Below are 23798 nucleotides of genomic sequence, written 5' to 3' on the forward strand. Positions count from 1 at the left end.
TCGATTGTGCCCTTCAAGTTTTGTGACTGGGATGCCGAGGATCACAAAACAAGGTGTGAATAACCATGGTAATTCACTTGGTAAATATTATCACCTAATCAATGTGCCGGTTAACCACACACGCTCCATTGATCTATGACAAACATTAAGTCACCCTTCGTGATCCTTACTAGTCGAAGTTAGTGTGCCGGTTAAGCACACATGCTCCACCAACGACTTGGTAAGGTACAAAGTGTGAATTCCATGGACTATCACCATGTTCACATTTTCCTAAAGTAACTAAGATTGGGAATTAAAATATTTAGTTACTTTATAATAATCACTATACTTTTAATGAGGATTTAAAGTCATTGTCCTACCCGTTCGGCTAATGACCCTCCATCGATCAAGGAAGTGGTAGGTGAGAGTGGACACCCATTAAGCTGCCATTTTATAGGAAACAACCTAATACCCACCTTATAGACCGGCTTCGTGAATGAGGCCTACTAACGGTAGAACGACTTATTCTTATATATATATATATATATATATATATATATATATATATATATATATATATATATATATATATATATATAATAATTAACCATTAATGTTATAAATAGTATAAGTGTTGAATTTTAACTATTAAAACTCTAAAGGTTGGAATTAAAGTTTATTAAAGTGTGTGAAACTTTACACATTCCAAAACTTGAGGGCAAGTTTTGTAACTATTCAAAACTTTTCATTTCATAACTTATGAATTAAAGGTTCATAAAATGAAGACTCTTCATTTTCATGTAACTTATGTGTCTTAATTATGTGTTTAAAACAAGTGACCTTTGGATATCCATAACTTGAGGACAAATTATGGACTCCATTAAAACACATAAATGATCAAGAATTAATCCTAAACAATTCAGCAAATAATTCCTATCATCTTCTAAATTCATAAGAACATGAACATGATTATCAAAGTTTCAAGAATTATATAAACACATACAAAGCATGAAATTTTGATATATGCTATTGTAAATGGATTAGAACAACCATTACACCAACTAAAACAAGTTTTAAAACATCAAAACAGTTTAGGGTAATGTTTCTAGTCCATTTCTAGCAGCAAAAGTCGATAATCTGCATTTTGAGGCTCCTACTCGCTGAGTGCACGAACCTACTCGCCGAGTATGATGAATTTACACATAAACTCGGCGAGTCCCCCCATGGAATCGGCGAGTTCATCAGGCAGACAGCAAAAATTTCGACCTTTTACACTATTTTGCATCAAGTATCAAACAAACAAGCCTAGGCTCTGATAACACTGTTGGGTTTTGAGCATTCTAACACTTCCTAAGTGTACATGCAACCCTAATAAACCTTGGATCTATGTTTGTCTAAAGTACATGCAAAATATTAATTTTCCAAGGTTTATAACCTATCTAGCATGGCATGGGGTACTTTTAAACATAAAAGAACTAGATGAATTACATACCTTTTGTTGATTGTTGATTCCTTGAAGTTTGAGAGCCAAGCACCAATAATGTGAATGCCTCAAATGGAAATCACAAATCACCACAAACTTGGAAAAAAAATATAAGAGAGTATACCAACTCTTAGAATTCAGCGACCACTATTATACACACACTCTAGGGTGTTTTTCATGCAACATAAGCTTGTTTATATATTGTGCATGGTTAGGGAGAAACCCTAATAACCCATGTCTTTTCCTCTTCCAAGGATCCATGGGTTAAAAGCTTCATGGATCATCCATGGACTTCCATATAAGCTTAGCCCATTAACAAATGAGTATTAGCCCACACCATATAAATATAATAGTCCATGATTTAACTAGTCTTCCTTTTAATCACTAAATTAATTCATAATTAATTTAAGATTAAAACTAATTAAATAACATGACTTTATATTAATATATTATAACTTATAATATATTAATAAATCATAGGTATACAATTCTCATAAAATTATCCATAAACAGTTTGGGTGAATTGCAACCCAAATGGACCATGCCGGGTCGGGTCAAGTATATACCAAATAAGTTATGGACTTAGACACCTTATCCAACAAAAACATATAACCATAAGAAACAATCAATATCAATAAAGAGATAAGAATAAAATACATACCCACCACCACATTAGGAGTCGTTCGCTCCTCCTTTGCTGTCATCTGGAAAACTCTACTCTTCGCCACTGGCGCCTCACCCCGGCCCTAACGGCCGTCTATAATCCTCAATGTAGCAGGGGTAGGTGTCGCCACCTTCCCTACTACTGCCAAACTCGGACACTGGGACTTTTTATGTCCCCTCTGATTGCAATGGAAGAAAATCGGATCATATGTTGTGCTGCTGGTGGTGGTGGTAGCTGTATAATCTCTGCTTATATGTCTGGTCCATCCGCACTTGAGGCAAACGGGACTCCCTTCCTTGCACGCCCCATCGTGAAATCTCCCACACTTGCCACACCAACTGTGGCTCTACGGTCCCCTGGACATATGCTCCAATACCTTGGGCCTTTTCCCCGAACTCCTTGTACCAGAAGTCACCTTCGGCTTCCTCTTCCTCTCCATATCTAGATCTATCTCCCTCTCACGAGCCCTCACAATCATATCATCTAGCATTTTACAGCTGGACCGACTCACAAACTGGCAGATATCACTCCGCAACATCTCATGATAACGGGCCTTCTTCATATCCTCATCAGCCGCATACTGAGGAATGAGAAGGGCCCTCTCCTTGAACTTGGCGGTAATCTCCGCCACTATCTCTGTAGTTTGAGTGAGATCCTGAAACTCCCTAGCTAACTGTTGCACCTCAATAACCAGTGCAAACTCGACTCTGAACCTAATAGTAAAATCAGCCCAGGTCTTCACATCAAGAGCTGCATCATCCCCAATGACATGTTCGATCTTCTCCCACCAATCTCGTGCCCTATCCTTCAAAAGACATGATGCTAGTCTGACCTTATCCCCCTCAGGACATCTGCTGGTGTGGAATGCGTTGGCGGCATCTACCAACCACCTAGTACTCAATATGGGGTCCCGCCCCCAATGAAAAACGTTAGGAATACAAATATATCCTGAGGGATCGCTACTACTAAGAGTTTCTTGGTCTTGTCGCAACCTTCCTTGGTTGTAGTACGGATCCTCTGCTTTCAGTAGTATAGGTCCATACTACCTTCCACATCTATCCGTACTTTCCTCAAGAACTGCCTTGACTCCACCAAGTCCCTTCTACTACTACTGATCTCTACTACCCTCTAACTAGGCTTGCCCAACGGAAATCTCTGACTCTCCAAAAACCAGTCCTCATCTGCTAAAGCCCTCATTGTAATGCCAATTAGCCACCACATGGATACCATCACATGCAATGAGGCTCATATAAATATTCGAGTAAGGGAATCATCCCTACGACAGTTAGGACTCAGACAAGAGCTGCGCAATAGAGTCAAATCCAATACTTTGAGATTATTCAACCCTGATTGCATGTGACTTAACGTATCCACTTAATAGCTAACTCCCACCACTTCGAGTCTCACAAAGCACAATGCAAGCAGCATTCAGACAAAGGAAACTACTCAAGCAAATCTATCTTCATAACAAGAAACTATACTAGCATACAATGCTAAGCTCATACTATCAGGCATAACCTAAACAAGCTATCCTACTACTGTCTACTTAATACTAGCATGTAGTTCTCATAAAGCTGAATTACATATAGCATGCACGTAAGGCATTCTCCTAGATCCTTATTCCTATTCTAGCATGCTATTCTACTGAAACTCAAACGGATAATTATAACATAAAATTGTATGGGTAATTTGGGAGTACTTACTTGAGCTCGGTCGATCACGTGCACCACACTCTTTTTCTATTTTCAAAGTTATTTTATTTAAAAAATATCTTTTTGCTTTTCTAAAATTCTTTTCCATTGAAAAATTTATACCACTTCCTTAGTTTGAGTTCAGACACACTCGGAAGTGTGCTAGAATCCCTCAAACCAAGGCTCTAATACCAACTTCTAACATCCCAAAAATACAAACCCAAATTTTTTTTAAACATTACTAAAACCATGAAATTAATCATCATATAATAAAAATCACAATCACATGTCTCAAATGTAAAAGCGAATTTATCAAATCAACTAATGCCAAACATATACATCCGAATAAAAAATCCCAAGATAAACTGAAGTTGTGGTGTGTGCCATGCCATCAACCTGAGCTCTTCCCTTTACTTGCGGAAGTACCTGAAACCAAAATTTGAAACTGTAAGCACAAAGCTTAGTGAGCTCCCCCAAACTACCACATACCATACAATAATACAAATAACACATACTGGGCCCCGCCCAGCGTCGGACCGAAGTTCGGAATAACTTGGACCCCGCCTACTGCATCGGGCCCCGCCTGGCATCAGACCAAACTCCAGAATAAACTGGATATAACATATCATGATCATATAGCATAATCACATACTGTATCGGGCTTGCCCGATGTACTACACATAACAAAACACGCATGAATCATGAAGACATCAAGCATACATACTACTGCTATCTAAACGAGCCAGCATTATGGCTGTAGACCCGTTCCTACTGGAAGGGAACTCACCTCGTAACGTTGGCTGTTGAGATGCTAAATCTGAAACTGTCTGACTTCTGCTCTGGAACTCCCCAGCTACAAATCCCATAAACACTACATCAAATACTTATAACTAATCTCAGGGTAAAATAATTATTTTACCCCTGGTCAAAGTCAACATCCTGGTCAAATTCAACATCCTGGTCAAAGTCAACTTTCAAGTCAAAGTCAACATTCATTTGACCGGACTCGACGAGTTGGGCCGCCAACTTTTTGAGTCCCTATCATCCTTTCTAATCCTCTGCCCACTTCTACTTGTCGAGTTTCGCAAAGACTCGACGAGTTCTTCTTCGATACTAACATCGAGTCTAACTTCATCCGACTCGCCGAGTTGTATGAACAACTCGTCGAGTTCTCCCTCATCATAAGAACACGTCCAGTTTGTGACTCGCCAAGCTGTATGAACAAATCGTCAAGTCTGTTCTTGAGGCATGAACTGACCTATCGAGTCCTAATAACGACTCGTCGAGTCACATGCATGCCATTACTATATAGTCGATTCTAGTCGATTTCAGTGCATCCAATTACTAGATTTGGGCTTATAGGGCTGGTTTTACATGTAAAGTTTCCAACTTTGCATGCATGCACAAGAGAATGGGGCTTAAACACCAAAATCATCCAACAATAAGCACTTAGGGTTTGGAACAAGGCTATATTTACATAAACGTAGCTACATTGAGCTCCTAGAGCTCAATAACATCCAAATCTGTGGTTCCCATCCTAAGGAGAGTTCAAATCTCGAGTTTGAATCATATAAAGTTCCAAGAGAAGCATAAAAAAGCAAAAAAGAGGGTTTAACGGAAGAACAAGCAAGGTGTTAACTTTATTAACAGGATATGTAGCAAATGGAGACTAGATTCTGGATCTCCTTTCTCTTCCCTTGATCTTTTTTCCTTCCTTCTCTTCCAAAACTTCCAAGCTATCACAAACACACTCAAGCTCAACAATGGGGACTAGGGTTAACAGGGGAAATGCTCTAGAGGTGCTGGAGGATGGAATGGGAGGCTATACTAACGTTTAAATAGGGTACAAACCCTGGGATTTAGGGTTTCATCCAGACCGGCGTACTCGCCGAGTCTAGAATATGGACTCGTCGAGTCGCCCGCTAAAACACGAGCAAATCCCATCTCTACTCGATGATTCGGGCTACCGACTCGCCGAGTTCCTCTTAAGAAAGGGAAAAATTCATATTTAAGTTACATACCAGAAATTAGGGCGTTACAGTATGACTCATCTTCTTGATTCAACCACTTCAACAGCTCATGACTCCTCTTCTTAGCCATAAAAATGCACTAAGATGTCCTTAGATGATTAACTGTGATATGGTTTCATAATCATTAAGATGATCATAAAACATGATACTAAAGTACTCTCCCATCTTTTCAGATTTGAGAAACTTTTATCTTTCTGCCTAATTTGATCATTCTCATCCGTCTTGTCATACACTGAAACTTTTCCAATGTTTCAGAATTACACTTGAACTTGTAAGTGTAACCATATTTACTAACTTTTAGTACATCATGACAAATAGACTTATCGATCTTTGTGGTAGACTTGACCAGCGCACAACCAAGTATACCCGATCCCTTTGTCCTTTACTTGAATCACATATACATGTGAACAAGGAATTAGTCTTAATTTTCCAAAGATGAAAATTCTCATTCATCATACAATACAACTTGCATGATTCCAAGTTTTGGTCCAATTGAAACTTGGTTATGAGAATCTTTTCTTATTTGGTAAATTTAGACACCACCACAAATAAAAGAATCAAATTCATATTTCCATTATTGCTAGAAACATACAAACATAAATTTTCCATAAATGCCATTGCAAGGAGATTTAAAATAAAAAAAGCAAAATTTTATTTATTTATAAAATGCGGAAAAAAACTTTTTCCTTACAATGCAACTTTAAATGAAAACTATGCTATTACATATTTCCTAGCAACCTATCATAACTCCTAAGCATCACCTCAAAAATCCGATCTTCGAACCATGCGATTGAAATCCATGTCGCAATCAGATTTGGCATACTCTTTTTTTAAACTTCCTTCCCTTTGCTTGATCCTACTAAACATCAAAATGCAACCTAGTCACATCATGTATTAAGAATAATCAATTAGGAACTTAATTGAGTTAGATAGTGGACTAACCAGGTTTCCCAACCCGAACCACTCAGTTTATTTACATTACAAGTGTTGATATGAAGTCACATTACACTGAGAGATTAAGGAGATATAAATCACTAGTGATAATGAATGTATGTTCTGTTTATGCTTATGTTTCTATATTGACGATCACATCCAAAATGTTTTAAAATAAACAAAAATACTTTTCTTCGAAAATGCTTTGATAACGTATTTATCATGTTTTACTGGGAACAAATTCCACAACATTTTTATTAAAAGGGGTACTCTAATTTTTATAAAGCATAAACAAAATCGGTGTTTTCTGGCCATGAAAATGGGGATTTCACAGTTGGTATCAGAGCATTAGTTTAAGCGAACTAGGAATATGGATTTAATTCTAGATTTAAACTTAGAATGCTAAGCAATGATTTTGAGGAATTTATCTTAGGTAATAGACCTGAATAGATACAAGCACTAGCTTATTTAGGGAAAATGCCTAACATGCTTTTATGTGCTAAATGATTTATGTTGCTTTGTGATGCCAAATGTATGATCAGATCTATGGTCTGTTGCCAACCAGATCTGGAAACTTTATATGTTCAGATTTCTAAACGTTTAATTACGGTATTAGAATTAATATGTAACTTTTCGGAGTAATAGGGAGATTTACACGTCGATCGTAAATAAAATCTTTCCTATCTAAATTCTCGTCACTGGACACCAAACGTCTGAATCGGTGTATAGATCGACCTTGTGAGAACTCAAAGCAGATTAGGAAGCGGTAACCCGCAGCTGGAGCCACAAGTGATTGAGTGTGCGCCGGATGTAGCAGCCTCACCCGAGCCAATCACTATGGCTGGGATACAAGCAATGATCCAGATGATGTTAGATCGTCAAATGGAAGAAATAAGACATTTTCTTCAACAAAATCGAGATGAACCTATGATGCCTGTTGAGCAGCCTGAACTGAATGAAGAGTTGTCAGAAGAGGGAAATTACAGTCGTACGGTGAGTCAAGTTGGACCCCAAGCAGTTAGGAGAAACGACCTAGATAGAAGGATTGACCAGGATAGGCGCATTTATAAGAACTTCTTGAGTGCCAAACCACCAAGTCTTGTTGGAAGCCCAAAACCAGTGGAGATTATGGACTAGATCTCCGAGATGGAGATGGTATTTGAGAGCTGCGACTGTAGCGATAAGTAAAAGACGGTCTTTGCAGTCAGACAACTAAAGACCGGTCTTTTAAGGTGGTGGAAGTTGTTGGCAGATACAATGCCACGGGGAGAAGCCATGTGGATGTCTTGGGAAGCATTCATGGAACAGTTGAAAATGTAATACTGCTTAGAGATAGATCTAATAGACCTAAACAACGAGTTTCAGAACCTGAAGAAAGGGAAGATGAGTGTCGATGAATATGCCACCACATTCACCGAGAGGATGAAGTTGTTTCCCTACTTGATGCCTACTGAACTCTCAAAGACAGATAGGTTTCCTAATGGACTACCCACAGACTTTGGCCCAACGGTCAAAATGGCAGCCACTTTGAAAACAGTTGTTAGAGCGGCTAAGAATGTAGAGACCCAGATAAGAGAAAAAGGTCTAGAAAAAGATAAGGCAAGAGAAAAGAGGAAGTTTGAAGAATCTTCAAGGTCCAACAATGAGAGAAAATTCTTGAAGTCTGGAGGAGGAAGAGGAAGTGAAGCAAGATGGTACGAGAAGTGCAAAAAGAAACACTATGGAAAATGAGGTGGGGAGGTGACTTGTTTCAAGTGTGGAAAGCATGGGCATTAAACCAATGAATGTACATTCAACAAAAGGGTATGTTATGAATGTAATAAGTAAGGACACTTCAAGCAAGACTGCCCAAAGAGAGAAGGGGCTACAAAGCCAAATGTACTGCCAAGGCCGAAAGCAAGAGCATTCCACATGATCCTCGACGAAGCAGAAAACAACGCGAGGAGCCAAGGATGAGGACTTCATATCAAAAGATCGAGTTACACAGTATCCGTGGTGTAGCCTATTAAAGGCATAGTATAGGGTGAACTCGAACACATGTGTAATCATTTCAAGGAATAATATAAAGCCATTGTTTTGTTATCTTGGGTGTTAAGTTGTTATGTGATTTTATTGTATGATGACTTGGAAAACTGCGAGATAATACTCGGGGCGAGTATGACTATATGTGAAAGGTAGTAAAGGTCTATACTACCGGAAGCACAAGACTTGCACTTGGATCAAGGAGAGTCACAAGGTTACCAAGAAGCTAGTAATTCATTTCGTTTTATTCAAGTATGTCGTTACCATCGTTTTGATAATGATTAAGAAGATGATTGTTGTTTCGAACCTAGTGGTCATATCAAATTGAGTCCGACTAAGATGAGTATGTTATGTGGTTCAGAGAACCAAGTATGATGTAGCATCTAACTTAAGCCATAAGATTAAAGTGAAAGACAACCGAAGTTGTCAATAGAAGTATCGTGCTAGTTAAAGAAGTTGGTATCTAGAAATGCTACATGTTAAAATGTTATTATATCACATTAGAACATGAAGGAAATTATATGCCATTCCGGAATTTTACTCTAAGAGACATGAGTATGAGCGTTGCAACATACGATGAGAGTTCATTAGAGCGTGACCCATCGGTCTATTGTGGAAATCAAATAAATATATCTTAAGTTTGTTAAGAAGAAGAAGGAGTCTCTGATAAAGAGTGAGTTTGTGACATGAAAGCTCATGATTGAAAGTGTAACAAGACATAGAGAACGAGTGCAAGATCAAGCACCACTTGCAGTCAAGAAGACCGGGAGTTAGAGACGCATTCGAAGAAACATAGAAGTTATGATTATTACCTAGGATGAAGAGATAATGCATGTAGTCATTATACTTCCATGTTTCATTGATGATTCCGAGATGTAATCCGGGGGGGGGGGGGGGTTAATTGTGACGCTCACAGATTCGGGCTAGTCAATTTAGAGATAATGAACATCAAAAATGAGTTTTTAACGGAAGATTATTTAGAAGGATTAATGTTAACAATGTTTTAGTGTATGTTACAAGGGTTCCGTAGATATAAAGAACGCCAAAATCCGAGTTATAACGAAGAAGTTATTGTTGGAATAGTGTCCAAGGCTATAACTATATTCGGTTGTGCATGGTCCTTTTGGGTTGCCTTCACCATAGCAACTTGAAGGATGATTTATTAAGAGAGATTAAATATTATAAGGAATAATATTTGGCTATTTGATTAATATAAGTCATAAATTAATTGGTATTAATTTGGTGACTTAAAGAGATTAATTAAATAAGAGGGTATAAACTGTCAATTGTTTGATAGTTAGACTTTAGACTGTAAATCCATTAGGATATACTTTGGACGGATTCTAAGAGCTTTAGGATAGCTCAAATCGTCCATAGGGTTATCTATGGAATGGATTTGGATGGCCTTAAGAGAAGATTATCCAATTAGGGTTTAGGGTGAAACCCTTAAGGAGTCTAATAGTATAAATAGACCCTATGGGTGAGGGAATTCGACACACAACCTTAAGCAAGGAACCTCTGGTCGAATTCCTCCCCTCTCCTATCTCCTAAATCATCTTGCTTGCTATTGGTGTTTGTAAGCCATTAGAGGAGTGACAATTATGACTTTAGAAGCTCCAAGACAAACAAGATCAACAAGGAATTCAAAGGTATGATTCTAGATCTGGTTCAATATTGTTGTTTAACCTAATTAGCCATTAGAAGTCTTGGATTCAAAGCATGTTTAATTAGAAAGCCTAGATCCGAGCAATAGGGTTTTGCATGCGCACATAGGAAAGTTCTTATGGCTAAAACCCATCAGTGGTATCAGAGCCTAGCTTGGTTTTCTTTAAATTGTTGCTTGATTAACTGTAACAAACCTGCAAAATTCGATTTTTGGGTTTTTGAGTCACTGACTCGGCGAGTTCCAAGGTGAACTCGGCGAGTAGGCCTGACTCGGCGAGTCCAGGCATCAGGAATGGCCAGATTCGGGATTTTTTCATAATTATCTTATGGAAACTTACCTTAATCATATTAGATCAATATAAATCCAATTTTTTGATAAATATGACTATTATCTTGATCTAATTAAAGATATTTATCATCTAATAAAATATTTAATTTCCTTATATGATCATGATTAATTATTTTGGTAATTATCTTCAAAGAAATCAAGATAAATCAAATAAAGATAATTAGAATATTAATTGTTAATTGGAATTATTTGTTATTTGATCCTCTATGTTTTTAAGTGTTTAAAACCTACCCTAAAGTTTTGAAATTTATATTTGTGATTAAAAGTTTTAATTTAGACAACTTAAATTTCAAACCCTAGATTTTGAAAAGTTTAAAATGCAACCCTATACTTATATGATATTACTAGAATAATATATATATATATATATATATATATATATATATATATATATATATATATATATATATATATATATATATGTATAACTAAATGCTAGTCTTACCGCTAGTAGGCCTCATTCACGAAGCCAATCTATAAGGTGGGTATAAGGTTGCGGCCTATAAAATGGCGCTTAATGGGTGTACACTCACACCCACCGCTTGCTTGATTGGTGGAGGGTCGTTAGCCGAACGGGTAGGATAGGGCAACCTCATCCTCTCATTAAAAGTATAATAAGAAATACGAAGTAACTAAACTTTTTTTTTAAATTTCCCAATCTTAGTTACTTTAGGAAAAGTGAATCGATGCAATCCCATGAAATTACACTTTGCACCTTGCTAAGATGTTAGTGGAGCGTGTGTGGTTTACCGGCACACTAATTGGTTCTAAGCGAAGGTGGCAAAGGGTGATTCATTGTTCATCATAGTTCGATGGAGCATGTGTGGTTTACCGGCACATCGAATAGGTGATCGTTACAATGAAGGCACCATGTGAATTTGCATGGTAATTCACACCCGCTTTGTGATCCTCGGCATCCCAGTCACAAACAAGAGGGGCATATCGAGATTTAAACATGCCATTGAATAGTTCAATGAATCTCATCCGAATCTAGGAATTCTCAAAAACACTTAGGACTAATAGTTTAAGTTTTGTAATGGAGAATTAGTGAATCGTCATTCACTTACCTTCAATTTATTTGCATATTGGATTACGGCATCCCTTTTCTAGTATGTAAATGTTATTGTTGGATCCTAGCCCTAATTTTTCTTATTGGGTGATAATTAGGGATTCTTGTTCTAATCTATCTTTGTCCTTTCTATAGATGTCAAACGCAAACAACGCTGCTGCTAGTTCTTTCACGTTGATGAGCCTTTGCCAACAGGTCACCTTCGATGGAACGAACTTTAGCGAATGGATAAGATACATTCGCACCATTGCTCGCTATGAGGATAAAGAGTATGTCCTCGACGAGAAGCTCGAGAAAATCAACCCCGAAGTTGCTACCCCCGAAGAAATCACCGCCTTTGAAACTCATGAGCGAGATGCAACGAAGGTACATTGCATCATGATCGCCACCATGAACTCCGAATTCCAAAAGTCCTACGAGGACATGTATCCATACGAGATGCATCAAGACTTGTTGGAGAGGTACCACCAAAACGCGAGACAAGAGCGTTACGAGATTTTCACTAACATGATTTCCGCTAAGATGGGTCATGGAGAATCTCTTACCGTGCACTTGCAAAAGATGCAAAGGTATGTCGACCGCCTTCGCAAGTTAAATGTTGACTTCGGCGAAGACTTGGCGATCGACATGGTGCTTCACTCTTTGCCTCCGATGTACAATCAATTTAGGATGACCTACCACATGAACAAAGAGGAGGTCACTCTAAGTAAACTCCAAGGTCTCTTGAGGGTTGTTGAGAGCAATTTCAAGGACAAGTCTGTTGCACCAACTCCCAATCCATCCGCTGCTCCTGTCTTGGCTATTGGTCAAGGGAAGGGAAAGAAGAGGAAAGCTTCTTCGAACAACTATCGCAAGGTGAAAGCCCGAGATGGTTCCTCTTCTAGTGGGACCAAATTTGATCCCTCTAAGCCCTGCTCTAACCCGAAGGAGGCAGAGTGCCACCACTGTCACAAGATAGGACATTGGAAGAGAAGCTGCCCGGATTACCTGCAAGCCATAAAGGAAGGAAAGATCAAGCCATCTTTCGCAGGTATATATGCAATCAAATATAACGATTCTAATCATGCTATTTCTTGGGTTCTTGACACCGGTTGTGGTTATCACATTTGTTCTAATGTGCAGGGACTAAGAAGAAGTAGGGATGTGGAGCAAGGAAGGATCAATCTAATCATGGGGAACAGAAGATCATCGCCTGCGACCAAGATTGGAGTGTATTCTTTAGTGCTTAAGAATAGTTTAGTTTTGGATTTGAACAATTGTTGCTATTCGCCAGAAATGGCTAGAAACATCATTTCATTTCATGGTTTATATAGACAAGGATTTAGATTTTCTTTTAATAATGAGAATGGTTCTATTTTGGCTTATCTAAATAGTGTCTTTTACTTTGAAGCTATACCATGTAATGGAATATATGAAACTGTTATGATTGTTGATAACTTAGGAAATGATGTTTTGAATATTGATTCTTCCACCAGTATGGATATAGCATCCTTGTGGCATTGTCATCTTGGACATGTCAACAAGAAACGCATAGCCCAACTCCAAAAGGATGGAGTGTTGGAGTCATTCGACCTTAGGGAAGATGACACATGCGAGTCTTGTTTACTTGGAAAGATGACTAAGTCACCCTTCACGAGTACTTGTGAAAGGGGTGAGGGGATATTGGACCTAATACATACCGATGTATGTGGTCCCTTTAGATCAACCACGAAGGATGGGAACCGCTTCTATGTGACTTTTACCGATGATTATAGTAGATATGGGTATATCTATTTAATCAAGCAAAAGTCAGAAACCTTTGAAAAGTTCAAAGAGTTCAAGAATGAAGTGGAGAATCAATTGGGCAGGAAAATCAAGATACTTCGATCCGATCGAGGAGGAGAGTACCTAAGTCTTGAATTCCACGATTATCTCAAGGAGTGTGGAATAGTTTCGCAATTGACGCCTCCTAGGACACCGCAGTTGAATGGTGTGGCAGAAAGGCGTAATCGAACCTTATTGGATATGGTTCGCTCTATGATGAGTCGTGCTTCACTACCTATCTTCTTTTGGGGGTATGCCTTAGAGACTGCCGCCCATATCCTTAATCGAGTCCCTACTAAGAAGGTTGCCAAAACACCTCACGAGATGTGGACGGGGAAAGCTCCCTCGTTGGCACATATCAAGGTTTGGGGTTGCGAGGCTTTCGTAAGACGAGATACTCACGACAAGCTTGAACCTCGAAGTGAGCGATGTATTTTAATCGGCTACCCGCAAACTTCCTTTGGATATCTCTTCTATAGACCGAAAGATAATGTTATCTTTGTTGCGAGGAGGGGAGTTTTCCGAGAGCGAGAACTCATAAGCCAAGGAGACAGTGGGAGGCAAATCGAACTTGAAGAGATTCAAGAATCGATAGATGAAGGAACCTCTACTGCTGGCATTCAACCCGAGGAGGAAACTTCGGTTGAACCGATTGACGAATCCTTACCTCTTAGACGTTCCGATAGAGTTACAGTTCAACCCCAGTTTTATGGTTTTCATATTACCACCGAAGGGGACACGTATATTAGTGATGGTACACTAGTAAATCTTGATGAACCTAATAGCTATAAGGAAGCCATGGCAGGCCCGGAGTCTGCGAAATGGAAAGAGGCGATGGATAGCGAGATCCAATCCATGTACGATAACCAAGTTTGGAATTTGGTTGATTACGTGCCCGAACGTAAGACCGTAGGGTGCAAGTGGATCTTCAAGAAGAAGACCGACGTGGATGGGAACATACACACATATAAAGCGCGATTGGTTGCGAAGGGCTTTACTCAAACTCCCGGAGTTGACTATGATGAGACCTTCTCACCAGTTGCGAAGATTAAATCTATTAGAGTGATGCTAGCAATTGCCGCATTTCATGATTATGAGATTTGGCAAATGGATGTCAAGACCGCTTTCCTTAACGGAAAGTTGGCTGAGGATGTTTACATGGCTCAGCCAGAGGGGTTTGTGGATCCGAAGCATCCGAATAGAGTGTGTAAGCTTGAGAAGTCCATTTATGGACTTAAGCAAGCGTCTCGCAGATGGAATCTTTGCTTCGATGAGAAAGTCAAAGAGTTTGGATTTGTACGAAGCGAAGACGAATCTTGTGTATATGTCAAAGCCAGTGGGAGTATAGTAAGCTTCCTCGTTCTATATGTCGATGACATATTACTCATAGGAAACGACATCTCGACTCTGCAGGAGGTTAAGTCCTGGCTCGGGAAGTGCTTCGCTATGAAGGACCTCGGAGAGGATTCTTACATTTTGGGAATAAGGATAGTAAGAGAAAGAAGTAAGAGACTAATTGGACTTAGTCAGAATACTTACTTGGAGAAGGTACTAAAACGTTTTAGTATGGAAAACTCAAAGAAGGGAGAACTACCGATACAAGGAAATGCCAAGTTGAGTAAGACTCAAAGTCCGAGTACCGAAGCTGAGATAGCAGAAATGAGCCGAGTACCATACGCTTCCGAAGTTGGCTCAATCATGTACGCTATGACTTGTACTCGCCCTGATGTAGCCTTCGCTTTGAGCATGGTTAGCAGATATCAAGGGAACCCTGGCAAAGCACATTGGATTGCAGTGAAGAACATCCTTAAGTACCTTCGTAGGACGAAAGAATGGTTCTTAGTCCTTGGAGGGAGTGATGACTTGAAGGTGCGAGGGTATAGTGACGCCAGCTTTCAGACCGACAGGGACAACTACCGTTCGCAGTCGAGCTGGGTCTTTACCCTAAATGGAGGAGCAGTGACATGGAAAAGTTCCAAGCAGGAAACCGTAGCTGATTCAACGTGCGAATCAGAGTACATCGCAGCGAGCGAAGCGTCGAAGGAGGCAATATGGCTGAAGAACTTCATCGGTGATCTTGGAGTTGTGCCGGCCATAAAGGAGCCCATGGAGGTTTTCTGTGATAACGAAGGTGCGGTTGCCTTGACCAAGGAACCGAGGGATCATGGTAGATCTCGACATATCGACAGAAAATATCACTTCATTAGACATCGTGTAGAAGAAGGATAACTCGTAGTGAAGAGGATATCATCAGAAGATAACCCAGTAGATCCGCTTACGAAGGGACTGAGTAGGGTTAAACACTTGCAACATGCTAGGAGTATTGGGCTGAAGGATGATATTAGTATAGATTAGATAGTATTAGAAACAAATAATAGATAAATGTAATTAACATTTGATGATTAAATAAAGGAGTTTTATTTATGAGTAAAGTTACTGTCACATGTTAGTTGTTTAACTATTGTTTCACTTTGCATGTTTTGACTTCCAGAATAATTGAGTTTATTAGGAATAATCGAATTATTCAAATGGTCCACAATCGTACATATGTTGGGAGTAGATATGAATGAAGATTGTCATGAATTGGTGTGTAAAGTGTCTAAATGGTGTTAGACATAGCAAGGGTTGCTGCAACGTTCATGAGTGCTTATGAACTGGTTTTGAGCATTGGAATAAACCCGCGCTTGCTGGAATCACTTTATGGAATACGATATAAAAGGTGATCGCAAGACGATAATATCATATGGTCTTAAAACCTAGATATATGGTTTATTATTTGTTAATTGATTGTGCATTGATAATGCGAAAACGCATCAGTAACTTGATGTTATAAAACGCATTGTTGTGTATAGTTGGTTAATGAATAAGTAAATGCATATAAGTTGAAGTTTATCTGTAAATTTTATCCTAAGAGGATAGAAGAGATATCTTGGCCACTCGATGATTTGATTTGACTTATGTGTCGGGCCCGGTCAGAACTGAATTGATGTGTTTGATTAAATTCTATGTCAAATAAATCGGAGATCGAGAAATCTAAATGCTAGACTAACCATTCCAGAGGATTGTCAGCATGATATCTAACAGAGGACTGTACGATCCCTTATCTAAAGGACAAGATTGATTAGATCAGAGTTGACAGCGTCTTTGAGAGCTACGATTGCAAACCGTATTGTACTTTTATAGTTACTAAACTTATCCAAGTGGGAGACTGTTGGAATAGTGTCTAAGGCTATAACTATATTCGGTTGTGCATGGTCCTTTTGGGTTGCCTTCACCATAGCAACTTGAAGGATGATTTATTAAGAGAGAGTAAATATTATAAGGAATAATATTTGGCTATTTGATTAATATAAGTCATAAATTAATTGGTATTAATTTGGTGACTTCAAGAGATTAATTAAATAAGAGGGTATAAACTGTCAATTGTTTGATAGTTAGACTTTAGACTGTAAATCCATTAGGATATACTTTGGACGGATTCTAAGAGCTTTAGGATAGCTCAAATCGTCCATAGGGTTATCTATGGAATGGATTTGGATGGCCTTAAGAGAAGATTATCCAATTAGGGTTTAGGGTGAAACCCTTAAGGAGTCTAATAGTATAAATAGACCCTATGGGTGAGGGAATTCGACACACAACCTTAAGCAAGGAACCTCTGGTCGAATTCCTCCCCTCTCCTCTCTCCTAAATCATCTTGCTTGCTATTGGTGTTTGTAAGCCATTAGAGGAGTGACAATTGTGACTTTAGAAGCTCCAAGACAAACAAGATCAACAAGGAATTCAAAGGTATGATTCTAGATCTGGTTCAATATTATTGTTTAACCTAATTAGCCATTAGAAGTCTTGGATTCAAAGCATGTTTAATTAGATAGCCTAGATCCGAGCAATAGGGTTTTGCATGCGCACATAGGAAAGTTCTTATGGCTAAAACCCATCAGTTATGGCCCGTCGAAGTTTTACGGCAAAACCGGCACAACACTGGGAGACGTAAATAATGAATTTGTGATAGAGGAATTTTTAGCCTTAGTGATCTAAACAAATGTTGTAGTACACGTTAAACCGAGAACATATAAAAAAGAACGCCAAAATCTGACTTCGTATGAGGAAGTTATGAATTTTCTAAGATTTGGCATAGCAGTGCACGACCTGAAACTTAAATTTTAGTTTGAGCGGTATTTGGCCTGCGCAACCTAAATGAGAGTTGAAGATCTCATTAATAGGAACTCAACAATAAAGAGACAGACGAAAACAGAGTCTATATGTAAAATTTATGAATTTTACGCGGATATTTACCAGTATAATTTCGTCCTACAGTTAAATTTAAGATCGGTCGAGAATTAGCCGACGGAGTCAAATAAAAATTGTAGATATTATTTTTACGTATGTGTGGATATAAAGAACGTAAAAAAAAGAGCTCGTATGCGAAAGTTACGGATTTTAGAAGTCGGAAGTATGTTGTACGAAAATGGGTGACGTGGCACAATCTTGGTCATTGTTTTCTCCCCAAGTCTTGCCTCCAAATGGTGACATGTGGCACCAAGTTCAACTATATTTCACCCTATAAATAGAACCTCTCACACTCTCATTTTCTTCACACATTTCTCTTTCTTTCTTCTCTCTACACTCTCTCTAAACCTCCCAAAACTCCCCTAGCGCTAGAAGAAAGCCCCGGAGCGCTCGACGGCTTCGTGAAGAAGAACTTTCGACTCGGAAGTTTTGCCCATGCAGAGCCCGTCTTCTAGCCAAACCCCCTCGTAGGTAAGATACGCCTATTCTATTTTAAATATAGTTTTTATTTAAATATAGTAATGTTATTAGGACTTTATAATAAATATTTGGGCTATTATTATGAGTTATATAAATGTCATTATAATATCTTTTTAACCACTCAAGGTACGAGGAATCTGGTTTAGAGGGCCGCTTAGGTTGCTGGATTTCAAAAGTGCTATATACCAAAATGATCCTGCCCTCTGGTGTTCCATGTCTGACCCCTGTCTATACATAGTGGGTGAAAAGTATTGTGTTAATGTTTATATAATAGTAATAATAGTTAGACTATTAATTAGTCTCGTCGAGCACTAGACTAAACTCTAGTGGTAATGATCACAGGTTCTATCAAAGGAGTTGTTTAAAGTAAACGAAGTGTCGTCCGAGTGCCGATTCACCACCTTTTCAAGTGAGTGCATAGTCCCTTTTCATCTTACACATAGATATGAAGTATTTTATATAAACTACGTGCTATGTGTGCATATTATCTGTATACTTGCTATCTATGGTGGATGAATGATTTTATACAAGTTTTATATGATTTAAACTGTATATGTATTTATATATACATAATATGCTGGGTAAATGGGTAAATGAAATATGAGTTAGATGATGAGTTCAGAGGTGATATAGACAATGAGGTAAGAGTGAGAGGTGGACGATGTGAGAAGCTTTGTTCCCAAATGTTGGCCCCGTCATCTAGTAGAGTATGGATGACAACCACAGACTATTCTAGACAGTCTACTGGAACACTAGCAGACTCGCAACCTGTAGGTGTTGTGAACGATGTGTTCACCGGTGTACTCTAAAAACCCATTGACATGTATTGCGAATGGACTCTCGAAAACGATACTTGTCAATAAACGAAATAACCTTAGCAGTTGTGCTCGAAGGACAATACCGGCAGCTGTGCCTCATAGAGTATGTCACAATTCTGGCAGCCGCGCCTAAGTGATAGAACTAGCAACGACTTGGTAAGGTACAAAGTGTAATTTCATGGGTTAGCATCAATTTCACATTTTCCTAAAGTAACTAAGATTGAGGATTTATAAAAGGTGTAGTTACTTTATATTTATCATTATACTAATAATGAGAATTATAGTCCTTGTCCTACCCGTTCGGCTAACGACCCTCCACCAATCAAGGAAGCGGTGGGTGAGAGTGGAAACCCATTAAGCTTCCATTTTATAGGCAACGACCTTATACTCCCCATATAGGCTGGCTTCGTGAATGAGGCCTACTAACGGTAAGACTGACTTGATCTTATACATATATTTATTAACTTATAATACTATAAAGTATAATCGTTGAATTTTAACTTTTAAAACTCTAGAGTTTGGAATTAAAATGTGTATGAGACTTTACAAATTCCAAATTCAAAAAACTTTTGGATTTTCATAACTTATGAGTTCAATTAAGGTTTTAAAAACTTTAATGAAGAGACTCTTGAACATCCAGGACAAGTTATGGAGTTCATAAAACTATTTATGAGAAAAAGACTCTTCAATTGTTCAACCTATGACTCTTTTAAAAAAACTTTTGGAATTCCATAACTTGAGGACAAGTTATGGAGTCCATTAAATGTCATCAAGATAAAAAATTACACTAACAAACAATTTGCACATAATTCCTATGACATACAAAAACTCATAAGTGTATGAACAATCACATCAACAATTTTAAGAATCATATAAACACATATAAAACTTGAAATTTTGATAATAACCTTGAAATTGGTTTACCATAATCATTACCACATAAAAAAATGGTTTTATAAGTCCTAAACAGTTTAAGTTAATGATTCTAGACCAATTCCAACACCAAAACTCGAAAATCTGCACTCAGGCCTGCCAACTCATTAAGTGTATGAACTAACTCGGCAAGTTGGTTGAATATATGAATGGACTCGTCGAGTTCCATGATGGACTTGGCTAGTCAATTAGGCAGTGTGAAACAGTAATGTAAAACCAACGTGTTGATGGCTGATCTTGATTGTAGAAAATTGCACGGATCAAAACACATGTCCTTAAAGGTTTTTATTTCACTTCTCTCGACTATAAGCAACAAAGTAAAACCTCAGGATTTAATGCATACTTATCGGTATTCCAACAACTATGGAAAATGATAAACGCAAAGTGAATACTTAGAAATTGGGAAGAAGTCGCCAAGAGAGTGAGAGAGCTTCGAAATTAGTATGTGTGTGTAATACGACAACAAAAAACCCTTATAGGTCGACCCCTAGAAACCCTAGGGTAACGCCTTGCTCTCCAAGCAACAAGCCGTTTTGTGGCCTTCCAGAATATTTCGATGCAAATTGCAATGCGAGCCCACTGTCGTGACGCAATTTCCATGAACCGAATACGGTCCAACTCGATCAATCTCGAACCTGCTAAAAGTAAAATCTCCTCAGCAACCAATGCGTTGTGCCAAGTGCGTCATTTCACTCACTCACTCACGTCATCAGTTAGGCTAAACGCATGTGTGTGGGTTTGGCTGATCTCTAGGTTCACTTAAAACCTTTGAAGACATATTAAGAGAAAAACATTATAAACTCACTAAATGTTTTCCCCCATTAATATGGGATAGTGGAAACTAGGGGTGTGCAAAAAACCACACAAACCGCCCACACCGGATCAAACCGCACCGCATAATGCGGTTTAGAATTTCGTGGTGCAATTTGCGGTTCATCATTTTATCAAACCGCACTATGCGGTGTGGTTTGCGGTTTGTATTTATAAAACTGCAGTTCAAACCGCACCGCACTATATATATATATATATATATATATATATATATATATATATATATATATATATATATATATATATATATATATATACTTTTTTTCTTTACTTTGTTATAACTTCAAATCGCGATTTAGAGACGATGTATATAAATATATATTTCTTACAATAACCAAATATCCATAACGTAACATTAAATCACTATTGGATCAATATCCCACAGTTTACAAGAAAACTATAACGGTAATATAAAACAATAACAATGATACTTACAAAACTATAGTAGCATAAATCAATTTATTAAAAACGATTTAACTTGGAAATTGTATTTGCTTTTATAAAATGAAAGCAATCAATTTTTTTAACCCGGTCAGTATTTTAGTTTTTTGATAGATTTAATGTTGAACAACTCACCAAACCGCAACCAAACCGCATAAACTATCCGCATCAAACCGCACCGCATAACACGGTTTTGAACATTTGTGGTGCGGTTTCTAAAATATTCAAACCGCATATACGGTGCGGTGTGCGGTTTTGATTATAAACCGCACCAAACCGCACCGCGCACACCCCTAATGGAAACTAACCAACTTATTTATTCCTTTAAAATTTCAACATTAATTATATACAAAATTATAACATTAAATCACGTTTTACAAACTATATGACTTGTCATAACTTTGTAAAAATTTATGACTTCAAAATGTCACAGGATCATAGTTTCCACAAAGTTTGTAAAATAAAGTAATTGGGTCAATTGTAATTAGGCAAAACGGCCGTACATTTGCGTCATTGTTATTCATGTTGAAGAAATCAACTATCGAAAGTCAGACATTATCAACCCACTCGCATATATTTGATGCTCTTAATTTTAATTATTTATATTACTTATACATTCATAAAGCTAGAGTTTATCATTTATATATTAAAATTAAATATGTTTTTCATACGAAATCAATATGTCCATGACGAAACAGGTTAACCTCAAGAAATCTGAACCGTACACATTACCCTTAATAAAAGACTGTTCCAACATGATAAACTTATTGAAGACCTTCTCATTTAATAGTCTATATTTAAACAAAATTAATTATTTAATACGAATATATAAATACTAATGTATCGAATCATATTTGTGTAAATAAAATAAGAAAATTTATTATGTTATATTTACAAAAATAAAATGAAAACATTGAAAATATTATATTATCATCATAAAAACTATATTTTATAAATTAGATGTTATTAAATATTTAATAAACTAATTAGTTAGTAAAAAAAATAAAAAATATTCAAAACTAAGTTATAATAAAAAGGCTAAATTAAAATATTATTAAAGTAGAAGATGTTAAATATTATATTAACTGCTAAATATATAAGGGTCAAAATAAAAGAAAATAAAAAAGTTTACTTCTTCTCTAACGTTATTAAGTGTTTATTATTATTATTATTTTAAAATACATAATAATAAGTTATGAAAAAACCTCTTTTATATAATAATTTATGTTTTATAAAATATACAATACAATATTTTAAAACATAAATTATTATGTATAATAAAATTATTATATTTTAATTTAAATATTAACCGGATAAATTTAACGCCTTTTAAAAGGAAAAAAATTAGGATTTTTTTAAATATTTTAGCAAATATAAAAAGGGTTGAAAACTATATTTTAGATATAATATTATGTTATAGACAAATTGCCATAAATGCTCCTTGTGATTTTTTAAAATATAATTTTTAGTCGTTAATTGTTTTATTTTTAATTTTATTTTTTCTCGAGGAAAAGTCCTTGTGATTTTAGTTTCTATCATGGTTGGTTACGTCCTTATACAAAATATGATTTACTCCAATTTTTAGGACTGATTAAAACTTTTTTTTTACGCTTTGAGGTATTGAGTTGCAGAAAATCCTAGTTACATAAAACATTTCGAGATAACAAAGTTATTTCGTTAATATTAAAAAACTCTGAGGATGTCATCGTTCATATCCAAACATAAATTACACCGTAAATATTAAAAGGTCATGAAATACTATAACATGAACATCTCTTTATTTCACTCGGCATCCTAATAAGACTTCGGCAACCTTACATCTGTTACGGGTGATGCATATAAAATGAGTGGGTCAAGTTTCAGAAATCTGGTGATATGCATAGGGCTTCCAAACCCGTAATATATTAATGATAATTTATAATATCATTTCTGAAACAAACATTATAGGTATAATATGACATTAGACCACCTATCCTACCTAATCGATTCTTACAAATCCTAAAGCAACACTTATCTGGAGTAATCACCCTATCTGATAAACCGTTTGAGTATCTGGTTGACTACACAACTAGGGGAGTCCATGGAAAGTATAAGTCATATAAAGGCAATCAATGTTCATAGTTATTTATAAATATAGTATCCCTTTTTATCTATGTTTGTGGGTTATAAGTTCACACTAACAACATAATTCACTAGATCACTTAAAATAGTCAAGTGTTGTCATCTACTCTAGTCAATGACCTAGACATACGTGCCAGTTGTCTGATATAGACTGACCACTTATGGTCATCCAAGGAGAAAAGGACAATTCCACTCCACT

Source organism: Lactuca saligna, chromosome 6 (genome assembly GCF_052625555.1).
Source record: "Lactuca saligna cultivar CGN05327 chromosome 6, ASM5262555v1, whole genome shotgun sequence".
Taxonomy (NCBI): domain Eukaryota; kingdom Viridiplantae; phylum Streptophyta; class Magnoliopsida; order Asterales; family Asteraceae; genus Lactuca; species Lactuca saligna.